Source organism: Zonotrichia albicollis, chromosome 15 (assembly GCF_047830755.1).
Source record: "Zonotrichia albicollis isolate bZonAlb1 chromosome 15, bZonAlb1.hap1, whole genome shotgun sequence".
Taxonomy (NCBI): domain Eukaryota; kingdom Metazoa; phylum Chordata; class Aves; order Passeriformes; family Passerellidae; genus Zonotrichia; species Zonotrichia albicollis.
The window spans coordinates 14259561-14280620 of NC_133833.1; the positions used below are offsets into that span (position 1 = coordinate 14259561).

At 39.8% G+C, this 21060-nt stretch overlaps 1 protein-coding gene across 4 annotated transcripts in view; it reads right to left on the reverse strand.

The window, feature by feature from the left end:
• The window catches only part of SLIT3 (slit guidance ligand 3), a 482838-nt gene that overhangs the window by 288457 nt on the left and 173321 nt on the right, over positions 1–21060 (reverse strand). The gene's annotated exons all lie outside the window — the stretch shown is intronic.

The window sequence follows — 21060 nt, forward strand, 5'->3', positions numbered from 1 at the left end:
AGCATCTCCTCACATCCAGGTCACACCACGTCTGCATTTTGGGGTTTGCCCTGCAGAGTGTGGTAATTCCCATGCAGGAAATTGCAAAGGGAGAGATCCTTTCAGCATGGATTTGTTGGCATTTAATCCCATTTGGAAGATTTAACTCTGCCACTCTTATTTACTCCTGCCACTTAGAGGCACTCAAGGTCTTTGAAAAGGCACCTCAGAACAGGCAGGTGGGTTTTATCCTGTGGGCTCTTAGAACATCTTCAGTTCCCCGTGCCTTTCCTTGCCCCTTCCACCCAAGCAGCCCTGAAATGGGTGCAGGCTCAGCGTGTTGGTCCTGCACTGTTTGCAGCCACTGCAGCTCTGGCGGTGCTCATTTCCCACTGAGGCATTTCTCCAGGAAATTGAATATTCAGAGGTCTCTTATATGGATTCTGGATTTGAGTATAATATGTATATTTATAGACAGATATGGAGTACATGCTACATATAATACATGTTATATCCTTGTTAAAATGCTTAAAGCCCAAGCAGAAGCCTTGCATGAACAGCTATTTCACAGAGCCTCCAAAATCTTTCAGTGAATAAACCACTTTCAGTGGTTCCTTCTAGAACAAAACTAATTTAGTTTAAGAGTTTTAACAGCCCTTTTCTCCAAAATTTATTTTGTCTTTTCTAACTTTTAATAAATGTTGTTTACATGCAGAAATGAGAAATCACTGGCTGTTCTGCAAGAAAGTAATTATTTCAAATTAGGATAAATACATGCATATAGCTGTATGCATATAGAGGCTGTATTTTCATTTCTCCTTTCTGTCCTGTACCTAGATAGCTGCAAACCTAGATACTAATCAATTCTCACAAAATTAATTATTATTTTTCTAAATAGCACAGAAAATCACCTACACTGGGAACTTAAGTGCAGAATTTTTCCCCTCTGTTAATACAGGTAGCAAAGCAGCCATAGCACACAGTGGACACTGTAGTCCATTGTAGAAGCTGGAACTGGATGCTAAGACCATATATATATATGAAATATATGGCTTTTTATATATATAGTATCTATGTACCTACATACATTTGCAAGAAATGCATTCCATTTTTCAGGCTTTGAGTTTATGGCTTTCCCATTACAGAAGAGAGCAAATAGTAAATTTTTTTAATTACTATAATTAATTGTGCTTTAGAGAGGTATTGGATCTTCAGAGCCTGAATTACTCTAGAGTTTTAATTGATTTTGTTAGACACTTTAGTCCTCTTTCTACTTTTCTAAATTTCACCACATAAAACTGATGTGAAATCAGGTTAAACAAGATGTAATTTTCGTGACAGTTTAAAGACAAAAGCAACTCAAGGTTTCTGGACAGATAAAATATTATTCATTACATTAATTAGCTAATTCAACTAATTGGTTGAAAGAGAGATCATTTATCTAACCTGCACAAAGGGTTGTGTCCTCCAAAGCATCTCTTCCACCAGTTCCTCTAAAGATAACAAACTTAGGTGCTTTAAAAACTCACATTGGGGCTCTCTTTCCAGCTGACACCCAAGGAGGCACAGCTGTGCATGGCTGTGTGGAGCTGCTCTGGGTCACTATAACCTCACCCAACAAGGACCAGGTGCCCCAAACACCTGGCCAGGCAGCAGCCCCATCACTGAGTCACTGAGCACTCAAACTCTGCCTTTGTCTTCTGTTCAAAAACATCTCAGCTTCAAATGACATGGTTTCAGGAGGAAGAAATAATTAAGAAAAAAGTTTAAAGTTTGGAAACTTTAAAGAAATAGGAAGAGAGGTACTTCTCCCCTCCCCTTTCTTTTCCTCCCCACAGCCAAAACATACTGCACTTTGAAAATTCACATGAGAAAATCCAGAGGTTCATAAAGAGAACTGCAGTGAGCATACACACTGGTAAAGAAAAAAAAATTACTAAGGAGGAGGAGGACAGGAGAGCTTTCTCTCTGAGGTGTTCCATGTCCCCTGCCCCAGCAGCTGTGATACACAGCTGAACACAATCTGTGTAAACCAGGGTGAAAATGGGCACAGTTCCACCCACAGCAAACATTTTTGCCTGGTCCTTTGCTGAAGATGTGTGGTGTTATTTTGGGTTTTAAACTAGTAATTAAAATAAAAACGAAGAGTTACACAAAAAAAATAAAACAAACTTGCAAAGACATTTCTCATGCAGTTCAGTTAGGAAATCCAGAAAGCTGCTGTGGCTCAGACTGCCTGTGCCAACCCTCCAAAAGGCAACAGGTGTTGTAAATAAAAAACACTTGGCCCCAGCTCCACATGCCTTGATTATTTATTCTGATTTTCTGAATTAGTGTCTGGAGTTGGACAGATAAAGGACTGGGACAGCAGACAATAAAACTGGCTGGTGGTAATGACAGCTGTTACCCATATGCTGACAGAAGCAGGACTTTATTTCTAGCAACTGGGACCAAAAATGTGTTTTTCTGAGAGTACCTAAGGATGGATAGGTGAGCTTTAGTGCTCCATTGAATAGGGAGCTTCTGAGAGTGCCCATGGCAAAATGAGACCTAGATGTTAAATGAGATACTGCACATATTTTCATCAGGAATGTAAAGGTTCTCTTTTTTTTTTTGTTTTTGGGGGGGAATCATTCCTCTTATCGACTAAATGCTTTAAATATTTTAATATTCATGCACCAAGGGGAATATGAATATTTTCCTGACACAGTCCAAAGCAATCACACAACCTAAATAGCAGGCCAAGTCTGGAAGGCATATTGAGCATGTTCTCTGCTGATGATATCATAAAGGTTCCCACAATGGGAAACACATGGCACCAATTCCTCTCATTCCCCAACCTGTACGCATGAAAATTCATTCAGCTCTAATCACTGCAGTGACAGAAATCAAAAGACATCATGACCTAAAATTGAGAAAATAACAAACAGGAGGTGCCTGAATTTCACACACTAAGCCCATGTTTAGATAAAATTGGGGTGCCTGAATTTCCCATACTAACCCTGTACTGAGATACACATATTTTATCAAAGACCCAGGTGTATTCTCAAGTGATGAATAGTTTTAGTCTGAAATTCAGCTTAACATCCTGAGTTCACTCCTGATAAAAAATGTAAGGTGTGATTTGGAGTTGTTTATTACCAAGTGTGTCTCGGAAGGGATGACATTAAAGCAAACTCCTTTCTCCAATATAAACATACACATGTTCACTGAAATACTGAAAAATCTGGCAAAAGCATTCCATAAAAGTGCAGTTACCAGATGGAAGTGCTATTGTAGCTGCTGCAGCTCCATGGAAGCACTTCATCATCACACTGAGAAATGCTGCCTCTTCCCTGGGAGCTGCAGTGCTCTCTCCTGTGTCTTGTGCAGGCTGCTCACCCTGAGGAGCCGTTCATCCTGTCCTCTGCTGCTCACTCTGCAGCCCCTCTGTCTGCACATCCATCCCTGCCTGAACATCCATCCCTGCCTGCACATCCACCTTTGACTGCACATCTATCCCTGCCTGAACATCCATCTCTGCTCCACATCCACCTCTGCCTGCACACCCATCCCTGCACATCCATCCCTGCCTGCACATCCACCTCTGACTGCACATCCATCCCTGCCTGCACATCCATCCCTGCCTCCACATCCATCCCTGCCTGCACATCCATCCCTGCCTCCACATCCATCCCTGTCCTCCACATCCATTCCTGCCGTCCACATCCATCCCTGAACACCCATCCCTGCCTCCACATCCACCTCGGACTGCACACCCATCCATCCCTGCACATCCATCCCAGCACACCCATCCCTGCCTGAACATCCATCCCTGCACACCCATCCATCCCTGCACATCCAGCCTGCACATCCATCCCTGCACACCCATCCCTGCTTGCACATCCATCTCTGCCTCCACATCCATCCCTGCACACCCATCCCTGCCTGCATATTCATCCTTGCACATCCATCCTACCTGCCTCCCCATCCATCCCTGCTTCCACATCCACCCTACCAACACATCCACCCCTGCCTGAACATTCATCCCTGCACATCCATCCCAGCCTCCACACCCATCCCTGCACATCCATCCCAGCCTCCACACCCATCCCTGCACACCCATTCCTGCCTCTACACCCATCCCTGCACACCCATCCCTGCACATCCATTCCTGCACACCCATCCCTGCCTCCTCATCCCTACCTGAACATCCACCTCTGCCTCCACACCCATCCCCGCATCCACATCCACCTCTGCCAGAGGCCAGGCAACTCTGCTGCCAGGAGGGACCCAGCAGAGATGGAGATGGACACATTCAAAATGGCAGAGAATGAATTTCTGACCCCAACCTTTCTGAACCAAGGGTTTGGTACATCTCAGTTTTTTGGAAAAGCTTACTCAGAAAAAGCCACCAGTGTCTGTGAGATGCAGAATTAGGGAATATGGGGTGGGGGAAAGTGTCTGTGGGCAAAAATTATGTTTGAAAACTACTTCCATTAATGTGGGCAGAGAATAAAATCCTATCTTCTCTTCCTGCAAAGAGAAACCACACATCTCTCAGAAAACTTTTTAAATAATTTTGTTTTGTCTCTGCAGTTGACAAAATATCTCCACTTCAGGCAAAATTTTTTACTGTTTTGACAAGACACTTCCACAGGCATCTTGTCCAAGCTGAGAAGCAAATTCTCAAGACATCTTATTTAGTGTGAGAAAACAAGGACTGCACCTCAACAGAGATTTTACTTATTGATTTCCAGAAAGAAATTCCTACTTTCTTTCCAAAGAAGTCAGAATATTGTTATTCTCACTTTATACATGAGATGAGCAGAAACACAGACAGATAAACAGTATAAACTACTGCCACATGATGTATCAGAACGTGCTGTTCTAAATAAAAACTCACTTGATACTTTTGGACAAAATGTAAGCCAAGCACAGGAAAATCACAGAGCTCCTGTTGTGGTAGCTCAGAACAGTAAGTAATTTTACAAGTGCCATTCCATCTCATCTCCCCATATGTCCCTTCCACAGAAGGTCCAGGTGAGAATTCAGCCCCTCTTTCCTGAGTGCTGAACAAGCTCTGCAGACACACAGTCTGTCACAAAATAATGGGCTTTTCTTCAGTGACTATTATCATCCTGAAGAGTAACATTTTTTCTTCACAGCCACAAAGACTGAGCACAAGAAGGGACTGACAGAACCAACCCAGCACAGGGAGCTGAGCTGCAGAGCCAGCAGATTGCAGTGAAAGAGCTGCTATCTGCAACAAGCAAAAATCAAACAAGTGATCTCATGAAAACCTTCAAAACAGCCTCAGATCACTCAGAAACCTCTGAGATATGCATCAAATCTGGATTTTTTACTAATTTGAATGCATGAGCATGGATTCATGTTGCTCCATCTGGCAGGCTTCTCTCACAGGGTTTGGAGGAGCAGGGAAGCACATGGGAGATCTCACCTCTGCCTTCAAGACTGGCTCTAGCCAAGGCTACTTAGCTCCAAATGCACACATATAAAATAACCCCAGCATGCTTTTATACAGATACATTTGAAAAGCTGTCTTTAGAAAAGAAATTTAAAAACTTTTTTTTCCCAATAGCTTGGTTTTTTTAAAAAAAAAAAAACCCAATCTCTTTGTTTTTGTTTGCTGTTAAGCAATACATAAAGAAAAGGAGTATACAAGTTTCCTTGAAGTATTTTAACAACCCCTCTTTTACCTTCTTTTTTTTTTTTCTTCTGTGGTTTATGTATAGTTTCCCATAAAAAATAAATTACTGTGAGACAAATGCTCCCCTTCCTATCTGGAAGCACAGCAAGAGGATGCTGTGGTGCTCTCCTGGCTGTGCCCCATGCTGGAAGCTGCAGCTCCAAGAGTGTGATCACTATAGTTACAGCATTTATCCCAACAAGGAGCTTCCTCGTGGGCAAATCAGAGTGCTGCGTAAATAATAAATTCTGGAGACTTCATCTTCTGCAGACACAGTGATTTATGACCTGTGTTCATGCCTTTCACTTTAGAAACTTGGCATGTGGTTTTACATAACCTGAGGTTTTTTCAGGACTCTTTTTAACCCTTGCTTTGGCTGCTAGTACCTTACAAATAAAGCATAACTCAGGGCTTTCTACTTTGACTAGTCATAGAAAATTGAGTCAAATATACACCCTAAAAACCACTAAAAAGCATCTAACAGGAAAATAAAAATACCAGCTCAGAGAATTTTCCTGTTCTACAGCTGAGTTTTATAAGATGAGGTAGTTTTGAGAATTCTATCTTAATAAGAAAGACCAAGATATTTCTTTAGTTCCTAAATAAACAAGAAAGATGAACAGCACAGATAATGTTTCTCCTTTTAGCAGACAGTTTCACAGAATTAAAAAGGAAGTCCAGCCTGTGGATGTAAACCCAAAACTGCAGGAATCATAGCTGCGACACAGGAGGCATCCAGGGCTTCAGCCAGGACAGCACGAAGTGACCCTGGATGCTCTTCCTGAGCCACCTGGCACCACTTCCTAATGCACACAGACAGAATATCTGCTCCATTTCTCTTTAAAATCTCTTTATGACATGGCCCTGGTTACCCATTGATCAGAAAAGCATCTGAAAACCCCCTTTTTTATATAATAACTACTTATCAAAATTGCCCAGTAATTTTAGCAATTTTAGCCATGTGCAGGTATTGTAGGAAGCTCAGCTCTATCTGGCATAAGTGTTTCCTTTTTCTAGTTACAGACAAAACCCAAATAACCCCAAGGCAAGAGTGTTTTTTGAATTATTAATAAAATTATTTTGTTTTCTAGTGAATGACCATCCCTCAAAAAAATCCCACCTGAAAAATATTTCAAACAAAAGTAACTTATGAGGTACATAATATTTTCCTTCCTGTATGTGATGCTTAAGAAGACACAAAGGGTAAACTTTGAACTGCTTCAGTATCAAGAGTGAAATTTGCCTGTTACTGATCAAGTTGAGAAGACAAATGTATGGTATGAAATAAAAATGAGGCTTCTACTTTTTCACAAACTCTTCACTGATCATAAATCAGAAATTTTTAGGAAAATTAGTGAGGCACAATTCAATACAGTATTTTAAAGACACAAAAAAACATCTCCAAGTTGTTTTCCTGACACATTTTAAATGTGAGCAGAATTGTTTTGAAAACTCTCAACCTAATGATGTCCTAAACATAGCCCCATTTGTTTATTTCATCTAGCACAATTAAAATTTAGGTGAGGAAGTCCCACAAGGAAACAATCACAGCTAAAACCTCCCACTGGACACCCTTGTGCTGAATGAAACCTCTGGAGGTTCTGCAGGTGCAACAGGAGGATGGATGACACGAGCCCTTGTAGAGCCTGACCTGTTCCTCATGAAACACAAGGACTTCAGGCACTGGTAGAGACCTGGATCAAAGCAAAGCAGACCAAAAGTGTGTCTCCAGGTATCTTGGGAAGATATAATTGTCTGGTTAAAAAAAAGCCCAGTTCAGACACAGAAAAGATTCCACAGTCACGAGCCTCTGATCCACAACAGCAGAGGAAAGTGCAGGGTCAGGATCTAGGAAAGGCTGGTTGAGATGCAAACATCCCTCATGGTATCATGCTGGCAGCTCAGGATAAGTTGATATATCTGAGCATTATAGAAAATAATCAGATTTCAATGCCAACATATTCAGTCTAAAATGTTCCAATCAATCCCAATTCCAAGATGTCTTTCCATAATGTGTAATGCAATAGAATTAAACAATGCTTTATTTCCTTAATGGCTTGTCTAGATTTCATTTTGGGTTTACTTAGCATGGGGAAGTCACACAATTTACAGTCACCATAATAACTTCCCATGGCAGATTAAAGGGTGGTTTCAAGACATGTTTACACCATGACATTCACAATATCTGTTGGGAGCATGCTTGATGAAACTGTCTACAGAAAAAGAATCAGAAGCAAAGTATTTCTTTAAGGATTCAATTTATGTGTTTCTATGAAAGACTGCCTTTTATATTACATTTGCTCCTTTTAATACTCTGAATACTGTATAGGCAATAGTTTCCATTCTGTAACCCTTAATATTAAATTAATATTTGTTTAGTAAAATGTCTTAGAGGTGTAAGAATTCTCAAGTTTATAGTTCAAGCCAGCAGTCTAAAGAAGGAGTAGAACTGCAGAATAGTAGTTAGTAAATTACTTAACTAGCACAATTTTAATCCCATGTCTGGCCTATTGCTCTCATGACAGTCATCAGTGGGTGTAACAGAAGGAAAATAAAATTCCAATTGCACACTTTTCACCATTAACTTTTAAATTAAACCAAGATTTTTAAATGGATGTTTTCTGTCCTCCTCTTAAATTTGCTGACATCTTTAACCATGACTGGCACTTTCCAAAGCAACAGTAATGATTTTTGAAAAATAATGATGCAGTATTAGTTCTGTATGCTTTAGAGCCACCTGATTGATCAAAATTGTCTCTATCACTATGCTATAGAACATTCCATAAACAATTAACTGCATTTAGCATTGTCACAGATTAAAAATTTAATTTGATGGGAACAATTTGCAAGGAGTTAAGAGACTGAATCAGACAAATGATTATAACCAACAGTAACAGGACACAAACAAGACAAATTCTCTTAAAATGGTTCACTACATTACTAAGTGAATGATCATTTGCTGATGGCAAAAACCCAACTGCTTAGTAATCACAACTCTGTTTGGAACTGCAGCCTATTCTCAGAATGTTTCCAGATAGTTCTTCTATAAGAAAAGAGTAAAAAAAACACCTTAGTTATAGGGACAAGTTGTTCAAACACCAAGAAAAATGAGCAGGGCACTAATCTAGGTGGTTAGATCCGAACATCAAAGCAAAGTCAAGCTGATGGAATTGTAAATCTGTAAAAACCCAGCCACAGCTTCACTGAGAGGGGCCAGAGAGTGAAAGGGCCAAAGAGATCCAGGACAAGGGGATGCACAAGTCCTGGAATTGCTGCCCAGTTTCTGGCTCCAGGAAAGGATACCAGAACATGTCAGTGTGACCAACCAAACATCACAGTCAAAGCATGGCATTCCTCCTCCTGGAAACACCATGTGGATGTTCCTGGGATAAAATTCTGACTGACACCTTCAGAAAAAGAAGTTCTTCTTTAGAGAGAGCTAAAAGCAGCCCCATTAGACTAAGGGGAGGATTAAACACTGTCTGTAGGAAGTACTAACCTCAGAGATGTCAATATAACTGGAGGGAAGAAAATACCCTAGAATCACCAGCTGGAAGCATTGTAACTAGGATTTTCAAAAGATGAATGGATATTGATTCCCTCAGAGTCCTGGGGAAACAGTTACTTTTGAAAATTATAGAGGAATTTGAACTGGTAAATAAAAATCTAGAGCAGAAGCCACAGAAACAGATGTAAAACCAGTCTGAGCTGAAGCACCTGGCACCAACAGTGGCCACAGCCAAAATCAGAGAGGAGTGAACAAATATGATCCAGCTAACACACATCTGCCAGCAACAAACACATCACATGAACAGTCCATTGCTATCAACACTGCATTTAATTAGATTTGAGAATAAAAAGGAATTAACTGAAACAATGTGGAATATTTGGAAAGAATTCCAAAGAGAAAACTCTCATGAAGACATCTGAACACTCCTTGTTCAAGTCTTTTCCTTGCTCTTACTTCATTCTCTGCAATCCTAAAAACAAGCAGTGAAGATCATTATGTGTGAAGTACAGCTAAAATTTGCTTAAAAACCCACTAAAAAACCTACAAGTTGGAATCATTGTTCATTTAAAGGTGGATTTTCAGTTTATTTGTATCCAGTTACTAACCACAGAACCATACCAAAACCAAAGGGAAATGGCAGGAGCCTTGGCTTTGAAGCATCTATGGCAACATGCAACAGCTGAAGCCATGCCAAAGGTGTAACATTGCTTGGATAATTAATTCTGCTCGCCACACAGCCAAAATGAATTACCATCCATTCAGCCAGTGCAGAATATTTTCCTCTTCCTTTTTTTTGCACTGGTACAAATCATAAATTTATTTCCAAGGGGATCCAGATGAAAACCCTCAGCATTTCTGTAGGCAAAATAAACCACTACGTATGTTCTTCTTGGCAAAGCCACCATTCAAGAGGTGCCTGGAGATATTCTATACTGATTATGAGATATTATTGTGAGGTTTTATTATCCTTTTAAACAATAAAACAAGAAAAGAAACCAACATAAAAGCAAGCAGCTCTGTGCCAGATGTAAGAATTTAATGCTATCCATTCCTGACTAGCATTTGGAACATGTGCTTCAAATATGAAACTTTTCTACGTCTCCCCAGGTGAGCAGTTGATCTTATCTTGCGATTTCTGCCTCTTTTCAAACACTGCACAGCCCAATCTAGCAGCTAAATGATCCTAAGAATGTCACAGCTAAATAAAGGGTTTTTTTACTTTAACACCATCTTCCCCAAGTAAACATTACACTCCAAAGAAAAATTTCCTTGCAATGTCAATGCGGAATTTTAGAAGGGAACAAGGGAGCATGGAACACTTTGGGATTTGTGCTCCCCCCACCTCTTTCAGATTTAACAGATCTTTCCTACAAGCCTTTTTGCAGTTAGCCTAAAATCTCCACTCACTCTGAAAATCCCAGAATTTAAAAATACTTTTTGGTCACTTATGGTGAAAAAAGTTTTTGAAGGTGCAGTAGAACGGTCAATCCAAAAGACTGCAACCAAGCTCCTCTTTTTCCATAGCCCTGAATACAATTCTTGCACACATCTAGTTCTAAAACACTTGGGTTTGAAATCTCTGAAGGAGACAGTAAAAACCTCCATTGCTCTTATGGTGACTTTAACATAAATAAAATCATATGCAAATTAAATAAAAAAGAGCATTTCATGGAAAAGCTTTGCAGATGGACAATGTCTTATTAGATTCGCTTGACTAAGGGAAGAGAATCTTGAGGGAAGCTTCAAAAAAGTTATTTTAGAATCTCACCTTTTCACTTGCTTTGAAGTGGACATGATGGAGAAAGAAAAATGAAAGTAATATCTAGATGAACAAGTAGAAAAACCAACATTCACTTCTGATAAATAAATTATGAAGATGTTTGTTCTCCTCTGCTGACATCTGTAAAGGCTTGACTGCTAAAAGGAGCATTTAGCTCACTTCAGAGACAGTTGAAGTATCTTCCTACTACATTCTGTTTTCCAACTGGATCTTATTTACAGTAGAATTATTAAATAGTTACTATTTAACAGAAAGCAAATATTTTTGATTGTCTTAACTCCATGTCTTTCAGTGAAGTGATAACTTGCTCAGATTTTGTACATGAACCTACAATGTCACTGCCAAGAAAAGACACAAATGGGCCTCCACCACTTGTCAAGGACTGTACACAAAAATACATTTGCCTGATTTTCTGTCAATTTAGTTGTTGACAACTTGCTAAACAAGGAAGAACAACACTACAATAATAGCTGACAGATGCTGTTTCCACTAACTTTCAAATTCCTTAAACCTCTCCAAAATCTCATGCAGAAAGTGATCTCCTTGTGTCGACGTGTGACTGCAGGCAGAGATGTTCTGATACCACGGCCCAGCAGCTCACATGGGATATTTCTGCATTATCCAAATGCACACAAATCACAAATGACAAGAAATCACTCAGCAGAACTGCTTGACTTTCCACTTACAAAACAAACAATTGCAAAGTGGCACCTGTACAAGGTTTCTAAATCTAAATGTAGGATTTGAGCTCAGGGTTAAAAGACACTCGAGCCACTTACATTTTCTGGCACCTGGTTATGACGAAGACTGGGCCATCCCCTTGTCATCCTGTGCTGCTTTGGAGTTTGTTCACGAGGGTTTTATTTGTTGTATATGGGGTAGAAATATTAGAACAAAGAATTATACAATATTCTGCTGTTGAAGAACACCTAACCTGACCAATAGGTCTAAAACATTGGTGCTCATTTTGTATAAAATGAAATGTCTTGTCTATTTGTTTCAATGACATAAATGCTCTGTGACAAAATTCATGTTCTTCATAATTAATGTCATTTGCACAAGCTTCTTGGCAAAACCTAGTAAGTTTGCCTTTAACCAAGATTTTTTTTTTTTCACTACTGACATGCTCTACCCTTGGAATTGAAACAGTGGTTGATTTTCCACTGTTTATTAGGAAGCCATAAGCAAGAATGGATCCTAGACTGTCCACACAAGTTCACAGGCTGTCAATGTAATTTCTTTCTAATAAATCACCTGAATTCAGTACAGAGAGATATGATTAATCTCATCTCAACTATCTCAATGCTGGGCTCTCAGTAAATAGCAATTTTTGGCATCTTAAACATAACAAATAGAAAAAAACAACACACACACATACACATTTTGAACCACATCTTTGAGGAATTTCCTGGTTTGAGAGTGCAGGTCTGTGAAGATCTCAATAATCTGATAGAGAAAGAGAAGATGCCAGACTGATTAAACAAATTTAGGATGGTCAGGGAGCTGAACTGCCCTGAGGAGGCTGTGCTTGAATGCAGCCCATCATTTTCCTGCAGCTCCCTCACTGACCTGACCTTTTATCCCACATTCCCACATTCCCACATGTAAAATCTCAGGAGTACACAAAACTCACAGTCAGGGACAGGCAATTGTACCCCAGAGTGGTGGTGGTGAAAAATCCTGTAGGAAACACACGGCATTGATGCTCAGGTATTTATTAAAAAACAGCTGACTTGTACATAGATGTTCTCTGCTGAACATAAATGAGGATGTGGGTTAGCAAAAAAAAAAGTAAAAACGTACGGGAAATATGTACAAATCTGCTGTTATTGTTATTCCCCACTGAAAATCACAGTTTGAATATTTTCTCATCCCATCCATTATTAGTTAAGTGGCAAACAAAAAAAGTCAAATGGGAAATCACAGAAACAGAAATATTTTTCCTTGTTTACTCTCCTCACATTGATACTACAAGCACATATATCACTGCTGTCTCTTTCCTTTTTGGACGATCCAAAATCCCTTCTTATGGGGAATTGTTAATCACAGCCCAAAGTTAAACAAGGTTTATAGGTAATGCAGTTCTTTTGGGAAGGCAGGAAATAGGGAATTTTATTTGATTTCTGGTATTCAGAAGTGGTGTTCAGGCTACAGCAGAAAATACCTCTGTGCTTTCCTAAACAAGTAATTAATAAAAAAAGTCTGCAAGACTTCATGCTCTCTAGCTGCTCCCCAGAACCCTTTTGAAGAGCAACACTTAGCACCTGATCTGCTCCCTGTGGCCCTGCTGAGGGCTGATGAGAGACCCTGAAGGAAAATGTGGATATTGTGGTCCCCCAGTCACTCCAATCGTTGTTCCCTTTCCCCAGGCAGTGACTGAACAGCCTGACTGCTGTAGGCAGGTAAAGAATTATTTTTAAACATTATATCTTGAGGGTGGGGGAGATTAGGGACTGGTGCCCTAAGAAATACATGGATTTCAGTCACTGACTTGTTTCACTTCAAATCAGTGAGGAAGGAACAAAAAATTGCTTTAGGTTTTGTTTCTCAGCCCCAGTGCTGAGAGCATGTGCTGCTCACAACCAAGCACATCCGTTATTTAAAAAAACTAGTTTACAGGGGGACTTTTAATTCTAGAGACATTAAACATCTGAAAATATTTTGAGAAGACAAAGAGGCAGAGCAGAAGCTAACCTATGTAAAGAAGGCTGATCTAGGACTGAAAACAGGTTTTCTTATTTACTGGAAGGAAAGGTGGATGAATTACACAAATAAGCTATGTCTCTATTTCCTTCTATCCATCTCTTCTGCCTGTATGCAGCTTTACGAAAAACATAGAGTGCAGTTTAAATTCTTAATTTTCTTTTCAGTTCCCTCTAGCATCAGTTTCAGTTCATTGATCTGTATCACTCATTGATTAAACTAATGTATTATCTACAATACTATGTATTATTAACTATTTGTGGTCTCTTAAAACATTTCCATGACAACATATCACAATAACATACTCATATTTTCCAGCTATAAAATTATTTCTTCCTTTTCATATCATTCTCAGAAAAAGTAAATTAAATGTAGATTGCTCTAGTGCTGTAGCAGTAGACAGATTAGCAACTGATACCCTAATCCTGCTCTCCCCAAATAATTTGCAGCTCTCTCAAGCCCTGTATTCCCCCTGCCATAGGTATTATTAATCAAAATTTTCTGCCAAATTGACATTCACTAGTAAAAAATGAAAAATCTCTGAGGATATAAAATGCTCTCAACTTTCACTAATTCCAAAAGAAAGGCAAGAGGCATTTCATACACAGACTAAATAAAAGGCTTTTTTTGAGTCACAATAAATATAGAACTGCACTGAACCACTGCCAGGAAAAACTGCAAACTCTGCCCTCCTCACCTAACTCAAATGTCTCGTACCTCCAGGGAAGGGAATTCCTGCCAACACCATAATCTGTGTTTTCTGCAAAGTCATCACTGAATCTAATGTGTAGGACTGCAACAGATTACAGAAGAAATGAGAACATCATTAGCACAGCTATAAAAAAATGGAGAAATTATGTGGGGTGATGCACTCTGGAGAAAACATTAAAGTGAAGTTGAATAGCTTGAAAAAGTTGATGTCTGCAGCTTTACCTCCTCTGCTTTTCCTTTCTTAGTTTAAAAAAGTCCCAACATTTTATCCCCCTAAATAGAGCTTTATGTTAGTTAAACATTGGCATGGCCTTTAGGAAAAGTGAGCAGGAGCTGAGGATATTTTGCTGTATTGAGACAGGGAAGGAAGGACTGGGGCACAGCAGGGCTGGCATTTCCAGTGCAACCTGTGAGCCCTTCACTAAATAAATACTTGGGGTTTTTTTCTTGTTCTTTCAGGTGTTAATCTTGATAAACATAAATATCTTTGCAACTCTTAAAGAAAAACAAGCCAGAAGCTGGAGGGGCTTTTAGAAAAGCTTAGCTCATTCATTTCCTGATACCCTTCTTCATGCAGCAACTCTGGCAATGTGAAATTAATGCCATCCTACCTCTCCAAAGTCATGTCATGTTAGGCTCTTTGGAGTTTTGTTTAAAAAAAGAGAGAAAAAAACTAATTTTTTTTTTCAAGTGTTAAGTCATGACTGAAAAATTTTAATCTCTGAAATGACAGAACAGCTCATCTGAGCATCCAGCAGCTGTGACTATGTAGCTTGGCATCCCACAGCCTTTGGAAAGGCAACACTGGAGCAGCTCGCTCACATGAGATTTTCTTTTTAACAGAACAGTCTAAGATGGAAATAATGTTTATGAGCCCAAAGGCTTCCAGGAAAGCAGGCACACAGAGGGGCTGTGCTGGAGATGAAAGCCTGGCTGCATCCTGGCCAACCTGCGCCATCCCGGCAGGTGCAGCTGTGTTGATCTGGTGCCCTCTGCTGATCAGTGCCTCAGCCCACCAGGAGCCACAGCTGGGCCCTCTCCACAGCTGCTCAGAGCCCAGGGCATGCACTGGTGTCCTCTGCAAGGAGTCTGCAGGGCCCCATGGGTGTGGGGACATGCTGCACCCATGGTGGAGACAGCGGGGTCAGACCCTGTGGTGCCACCACTGCTCCTCACCTTCAGACGCTGCTGAGCACAAGATTAAAGCAGCAAGGAGAAAAAAAACCCTTGTAAATAAGTATATGAGATGCATATACCTGGTAGATAAACCAATCCCCTGCTCTCCCCTTCCTTTTTGCAGCTTCCACCTGGGACAGAGCAGTGCCAGCCTCCTGCAGCTGCTTTGAGGAAGAGCACCCTGAGCTCCTCTGGCACTGCCCCTCTTTCCAGTAAATAGGGTATGTACTTAGCTGTGCTAAGGTGGTTTTACAGCACAATAAAATGGTTGGGGCTCCTTCTCCATGAGGTACTGGAAGGAAACTCCCTGCAGGAGCTCTGGGACAGGTGTCAAGGCAGAGCTCACATCTCTGGGAGATGAAATCTGGACTCGTCACTCACAGCCACTGCTGGCACCCAGGCTGTGCATTAAACACAACAAAACCCAAAAGCCATAAACCAACGTATTTTAAAGTTCTTACTCTGCCTAAGTATTCTAATGAGTAGTCTATCTCCTGAGGTTAAGAAATCAAAATGCAAACCAATATTTACAGTACTAAATCGGCAACTTCAGAGCTCATGATCTACCATCACTGAGCTCTCATTCTCAAGAATAAAAGATTCCATTGCACAAAAGCTTCCTAATTGCCCTGACAAGAAATATTTTTTAAAATATATTTTATTCTATATGTCCATTTTATCAAATGGAAAACCAAGCCAATTAGACTCCACAAATAATAGTTTTGACACTGACACAGTTAAATGTTGAAATTATTTCCTCAAGGGCTTCAAATACTATAAATTGAATCCATATATCATTGAGGTTGGAGGCTGTGAATGACTCCATGGTCAAAAATTAAAACGTCTCCTTTAAAATTAGCTTATCACAACAAATAATCATATTTATAATTCTTTAGTACTTGTCTTCAGGCGCTGTGGAATTTGATTTAACATCTGTGCTTCACAAAGATTTTAGTCTAAGAATACAACTGTAAAATGAACATCTCTTTTTCTAACTCTCGGATTAGGGATACAACATATTGCTTGTGGTCAATAAAAGTATTCTACATTAATCTTTTGTCATAGCAGTTAAAAAAGAAACCCTTGTCTTGGCTACTGACAGGAATGAAAAGTAAGATTTATTTGGGGTTGCTTCTCTAACTAGAAGTTTCAATATGGCAGATTACTGTATAACTATCAGTGATTCATAGCAAATATACAATTTTCTATTAGAATTCTCACTCTGAACAAAACACAATATTTACCTACCTACCCTGCCCAAAAATATTGACAGTGGGTGGAATTTCACAGATAATGAGTTGCCTTGCTGTGCCAAGAAGAAAAAAACCCTTGTAAATAAGTATATGAGATGCATATACCTGGCAGATAAACCCACACCCTGCTCTCCCTTTCCTTTTCCAGCTTCCACCAAGACACCACAACTCATGAGGAATTCAGACATAGAAATGCCTTCACCAAACCATCCCAACCCAACTTTGAGCACTGGGGCCTTTGTTTTCTGCTGGATAAATGCCACCCCTTCCTTCCAGCAGGGCCAGAGCTCAGCCCAGCACCCTGGGACAACAGCACTGGAGAAGGGACCGGGCACAGCTGGGGCTCAACACGTCTGAACCCCTTTTGTGAGCCGGTGGCCACACACCTCCAGCCCATCCGTCACACGTTTTGGGGAAAGCTGGGCCCAAGGTGCCATCATTCAAGTGTAATTTGATATTTTCGCCACCCAGTTTGTTGAAGAAAGGCTCTGGGATAAATGAAAGGTAAAATCCTTGGAAAAATAAACCCGAGTCTGTAAAATATTAGCTGGTGTTTTCATAACTTTTGCAGCAACTATAGTTTCTGATAGATCAAGTGTGACTGTACAAAGCTGCCTGGAGAAGTCAGAGTGACAGAGATGGACACATTACACCTTTGCCTATAATGCAGATATCACATCCTCCAAACTTGCTGAAAGTAACTACTTTGGTTATAATTTATATTTTATACACTTGAAGGTGAACCACAATGGGAAACTCAATATCAGGGTTTTCAGCTGTGTTATTCCAGGGAAGTTTATTCACTCCTGTAGCTGTGAAGGTATGAAACAAATGGATGTTGTTCCCACATTAAAGCAAATAAAAGCATCTTTTTCATAGTAGTGACTGAAATGCAGAGTTACAGCTGAAATATTTCTCAGGAAGATCTCAGAGAGCACAGGTTCACTGCTCACTATATATTCACAGCAGAAATAATGTAATATCTACAGCAACTACACTAAGTTATGTGCCATTTGTGTTTACTTATCTCCTTTCCATAAATCACATTTTCTTGCACCAAGAGAGTGTTTATTGTCTGCCTGCTTGCACTGTTGCTATAGCTTCATCTTTTCCTTCCCCTCCCAAGCTGGTATTTACACTGTGCACTGTTTCCCATGATTGGGAATAAATGTAGAGGACATTTTTAACAAAAATAATTTAAATCAAAGAAAAATTCAATCGAGAAAACTAAGACCTTCTGGATGGCCAAGAATATTTGCAACAAGCAGGTCAGTCTCTCTATATCTTCAAAATTCACAGTTCCTGTTTCCATCCCAGGAGTCCAGAGAGCTCTTCAGCTTGCAAGGAGCTCAAGGCAGGTACCACAAGGTTTGAAGAAGTTTTTGCATTCAGCCATCATTGTAAAAGAGATAATTTTGCCCTTTAGTTATTGAAAAGATCTGCAAACCATTATTCTATAATTTAAATAGATTTCAACATGGTTTCACATCATCCTCCACTCATTACACCCTGATGAAGCTGAAGGAACCTCCAAAGAAGCCCAGCTTTAGAGTTATGATCTTGCTCAGACTTTAAGATTTATTTCCACCTTTAGACATAGAGATCAAAATGTTAAAACCCCTTCATTTGTAACATACCCAGAATAAAGCAAATAGAAACTGTGGAAGAAAATGCTCATAAAGATACGCAAAATATTTTATCATTCCAGTACTCACAGTTTAGCCCATGAACTCTAATTTCTGGCCAGCCTGAAGAATGATTTATTGCAATTTAAACAGTTCCACTAACTTAAAAATTCAGAAAAGCACAGCCCAAAAGTGTGTCTTACAGAGAAAAACTGGCACCAGTGACATCTGTCAGATGTCACAATGACAGATATGCCATCCAGCACCAGGCAGCCATCAGCCCTCCCTGGCTCCTGCTCCTCCCTAGGCAGGGAAATCAGACAGCAGAAACCCTTGGCTCTCCTCTCCTGCTGCAGAATCACTCAAGTCAACTTGATGCTAAGATGACATTCCAGATGATTAAAATACACTGAAAATGACATTTTTTTAGCCCTCCATAGTATTTGTAGAGTACACCAGGAATGCTGCGTCACATGCAATTTTTTTCACTCTTAAAAAAGCCCCACGTGTTACCCAGTTAATTCCAGAAAACCAAGCCAGGGAGCTGAACAAAGTCTGCTTGAAGATCTTAATATTTTAGGCAATTTTACCTGGCTTCTTTGGTCTTAAAAGAATCTGAGAAAGGAAAAAAAAAAAAAAAGGAAACAAAAGACTTGCTTTTTCTACTAGAAATAAGTTTCGATTTTGTCTGGATTATAAGAATTTATAGTGTTGTTGAAAGGCTCTGGAGACAGTCCTGGAGACTGAAGTAATTTATTTACTCGTAGAACAAGCACAAACCATACGAGCACCTGCCCCAGGAGCTCAGTTAAAATCCTCTTGGACCTGACCTGGAGAGACACCCTGCAGAGGTGAAACAGGGTGCTGTGCTTCCCCTTCCTCTGGGGATATTTGTTTTCCCTTCCTTTCATCTCTTTAAACTTATTTTTATTTTATTTTTAAGAAAGCGTGTGTGTGAAAAGTTTTTCCATCCAGCAACAGCTCAGAGAATTCATCATAAATATGATTTGAAATTCTGCCTGCTTTGAATGAAGCATCAGACCCCCCTGAGGTCACTGATGTGGATTTAGGTCTTTGTTACTAAGCAAACAGCTAAGCTTGGAACCTTCAAAAAAGTGAGGAAAAAAAATAGGATATGAATGCACAGAGACAGCAAATGCAGAAATAACAGGCACATTCAGGAGAATAGGAGTTCCTGTCTGGATTTATGGAGTGTGATGTACTAATGTGTAAAATGAAGCAGACAATCTAATGACTCAGAGTGCTAAAAAGGAGGGAAAATAGAAATCCACAGAAGTCACAAGATAGACTTTCAAGATTAATGGGGATAAGCCAAACATTCCAGATGTTCTAGTCCTGTGTTCTTGTCTCTATGCTACAGAAAATCACCTTTCCCAAGGAAAAAACATAATTTGTCTTTCAATCTGCACTTCTGTCCCCAGTACCACTCATGAACAGTCAATTCTCATCTATCTGCTTTTTCTTCCACTTAAAACCAAAATGAAAGAGCAAATGTCCTTTGTATAGAAAACATTTTAATATTTGTCTCTGAAGACAAAGTAGTATAGAGGCATCCATAATATGTCATTTATCAAGATGAAGCAAAACAATTTTTTTTTCCATAACTGCTGTTTAAATTATACAAAAATACTGGTATCAGTTCTAAAGCTGCCACTGGCACCATTTTTCTTCTGCTGTAAAACCCCATTAGCACAGCTAAGTACATACCCTATTTACTGGACAAAATTTACTGTTCTAATTACTGGACCTGTCACAGCTAGTGGAAAATAAGAGTTATTGGGTTTTGCTCTGAAGAGGAAAGCTGCTCAACAACAAGGTAACAGTGGGATACAAGAGAGACCAGGAATCTGATGAGTCTATAACTTGCTGTTACTATGGAAACCAGAGATTATAACAAAATATTCCCATTTTAATTGCTATCCCTAGAGGACTGCCATCTCCAAATTGATCCTATTTTTAAATTCAAGCATTTTTAAATTTACTAATCCTACAGCAGCCACAAAAAGTCACCTAGAAAGTCTCAGAAGTGCCACATTTTTTCACATGTCCCCAACACTAGGACTGAGTGGGAAGTATCAAGCAGCACAGCTCCACTTCACTTGTTGCAAAACCATCATTCTCTTCACCAAGAGTTGGACTCCAGTATCTGAATATGCTAAATTCTGAGTTTCAGTGTTCAAAAACAAAAGGCTGTCCTCTGTGTTAATGCTAGGAACCCAAATTCTCAGAAGAACATGCTGGATTAGCTGTATTTAAGTTTTCTAAAGCCTTTTTTTGATAAGGACAGAATAACACAGGAATGTGCAATCACACTGCAAGGTGGTTGAGCCCCCACACCTCAGCAGCATTTGTAAATCAAAAGTGTTCAGAACATGAACTGACCACAGGACACAGCAACCTGCAAGATTAAAAGGAACGGAACTTCAGCACAGAGTTTCAGGAGCTGCCTGCTTAGACTGGAATTTCTGGAAAGTGTGAAAATAAGTTTTTAATCACTGTCAAGACTGCACTTTTATTTTAGACATAAAACTAAGAATTTTTTTTTGCATGTCCTGCACTATCCCTTTTAATTCAGCCTCTAGAATTCTTAGTAGCAAATACGAAAACCATCC